Source organism: Octopus bimaculoides, chromosome 2, assembly GCF_001194135.2.
Source record: "Octopus bimaculoides isolate UCB-OBI-ISO-001 chromosome 2, ASM119413v2, whole genome shotgun sequence".
In the NCBI taxonomy this organism is placed as follows: Eukaryota; Metazoa; Mollusca; class Cephalopoda; order Octopoda; family Octopodidae; genus Octopus; species Octopus bimaculoides.
In genome coordinates, this window is record NC_068982.1 from 160,306,735 (window position 1) to 160,310,020 (window position 3,286).

Genomic DNA, 3,286 nt, shown 5'->3' on the forward strand with positions numbered 1-3,286 from the left:
TTTTTTTTTTTTTTTTTTTTTTTTTTTTTGGTGGGGGCAGTCGATTAGATTGACCCAGTATGCAACTGGTACTTAATTTATCCACCTCGAAAGGATGAAAGGCAAAGTCAACCTCGGCGGAATTTTAACTCAGAACGTAACGGCAGACGAAATACCACTAAGCATTTCGCCCGGCGTGCTAACGTTTCTGTCAGCTCGCCGCCTAAGTTTGTAATAATATTGATATGTGAATTATCTTGCGTATCAGCCGATGCTTGTTAGATAACAAAAATAATATTAAGGCTGTGTAAAGTACGCACTTTACTTTCCGGGAAAAAGCGGTTTCTGATTTCTTATATTAGAGACCACTAAGTTTCTATGTCTTAGAATATTATTCTTGTGCATGAACATAAATGGTTATGAAATAACTATATCTCCGATATAACAGCACATCAATGAAATTCCTTAATATATAATTTAGAACTAATAGCTTACTATTACATCAGAGTATAAAAAAGAAAAAAGACATCAGAAAACAACGGGAAAATGATATATCCTTGCGTATAAAAATGCTTACAGACTAATCATACTGATATATATCTCTTCATGTTCGCGTAAAAAAAAAACACGAAACAAGAGAATGACAGACTAAAAAAGAAATCCTACCAATGTTTACTTTTCTTTACTTAGATTAGAAATATAAAATTCTTAAGTAGAGATTGTAAACTTTATAACAATCAGTTCAAGTAAATGTAGCGAAATTGAAGAACACTTGAAAAAAACCATACGCATTCCCAAAATACACATTAAATAAAGCATGTTCAGACACGATTATAAGTCAGCTGAATCAAATACATAGGTCTTAGGAAGCGTTTATATGATCGGTGGACCTATCTAGAAATTATTGCAAAATCTCTCAAAAATTACACATAACAGTATTAAGTAAGGAAAGAACACATTGGTTCATGTATCCCTAGATACACATTCTTGAAAAGGTAAAATGAAACAGTTAAACCTAGCATATCTTTAATCAAATGTTTGTATGCTGTGTTCACTTGGTCCCAAGCAACAACAAATATTGAAAATGTCCTCTTCTTTAGCTCGTTAAGCGTTTGATACCATGAAATGACCTTACACTAACAAGATGTGTGTTTCGAAGGAAAAAATATTTTTTGAAGTTCGGATTTGGAAAGAGGCCAAATGTGCAACACACCAAATTTCTCATCACGATAGCGCAATTGTTACACTAACTATATATATATATATATATGTATATATATATATATATATATATATATATAGAGCGAGAGAGAGAGAGAGAGAGAGAGATTCAAGGCTTGAATATGGTACTTATGCGAAGGCACCCGAATATCGCATCCCAAAAGGATGGGTGATTAAAATCAAACAATAAGCAACACGGATTTCAAAAGTGATTGCAGTACGCACGTTTCATGCTACTTCAATTTATTTAAGTAATGCGAGCATTACCTTAAATGCATTGAAGTAGCATGAAACGTGCGTACTGCAATCACTTTTGAAATCCGTGTTGCTTATTGTTTGATTTTAATATATATATATATATAGATATATATATATATATATGTTTGGGTTCCATCAGCCTAAAAGATATAAAGGCTGAGAGGTAGTCTAAAGTATCCACCTGGCTATAAAAGTTAGCCTATATTGGATATTACATATGCCTTTCATTTTTCTCCCACAAACACCGTAGTACTCTGAACACTTAGCCATGTTTTATTGTTCCCTGATTCTTTGCTATTCTCTTCATTCCAACCTTGGTTGTGAGGTATGTGATAAACATTTCCACATTTCCTACAAAATACGCTTATGAGCCCAACCACCTCACAACTGTCGACTCGAAACCATTCATTTGATGTTTGCATTGTCAAGGCACTCTCTCAATATCTTCCATTCATTTCTAGCGTAATCTTACGCTTTACTATGTCGTTCAAACTTTTCTGTAAACATATATTTCAGGATTTATGCAACATCGAGCAAAGCTGCATTGCACTTCTCCAGCATTGCAACAATATTGTCTACTTAAGGTATGAAAGCTGCATTATCTCTGCTCTAACCAAACAATCAAGCAATATTTGATCTCTCTTTGCTTAAATACAAACAACACGCAATTAAAATTAACCCCCCCCCCCACACACACACACAAATGGAAGGCCGGAAGATCACTCATGTTATCTTCTGAGATCCACAATGGATTGATACTACTATATCTCGGATACCGGTGTCGCTGCTCAAAATCACACCCCCTATAATGCTTCTAATTTCCTGCGAAATTCATAGACTCAATCTCTACTTCTTTACGACAAAAAACAAAAAAGAAAAACAAAACAAAAATGCAAGCAACGTATGGCATTGTCGAGTCAATGCACATGTTTACTTCAGTTATAAAAGAGATCAGAATGTCTGAGAGAACCTATTCAGTAGCTCTTATGTTACCTCGTTTCTGTTCCACTTCAGGTTTGCTTCTGTACAGAACACTTTAAAATAAAACAACGCAAGATATTCTACTTTCTACGAATAAGTATCAGATAATCTATTAATTTATTTACGTTATACTACAAAATGCTATTCAATGGTAGATTTATATCTATTCTGCTTCTCATCACAAATAAACCGGAACAAGATATTTCCTGTGTATACTCATCATGTGATTATTTTACAGGCTATTACAACTGAAATTTATAATTAAGTTGCTGCGTGCTTGATAAGAAATGGAATGAAAAATCAAATAGATAAACAATATCAAGCAAAGAAATTGCTGAAAAAAATAACGTAATCATGTTCCTAAAACTGAAGCACAATGAGCAAAATAAAACCTAACAGGAAAATCTATCCTGTGTGAAAACAAAACAAAAAAAAATAAAGCGACAGGGTAAACAGGAATAGAGAATAAATTCAAACAAGACATTTCAGGTAAGAGGCACTTGAAATAACATCTAAGTTAAGAAAAAATTGATAAAAATCAGTAAGGGAAGTAACTCTCTACGCAGAATAAAAATGTATATTCTAATTTTTTTCTTTTTTTTTCATGAGAGATGACTTTATGATCTTTTAAGACACCCACTGAATAATCACGCAGAAAGCATTTAAGTTTGTAATTTGACTCTGTGAGGAAGCCAAGCCAATTCCAGTATTGTTTGTATGTTTGATCACGAATCTTCCCAAAATACACATAGATGCGCACGCGCAGACACATATATGCATACAGACGCGTGTGGGTGGGCATATACATACATACATACATACATACATACATACATATATATATATA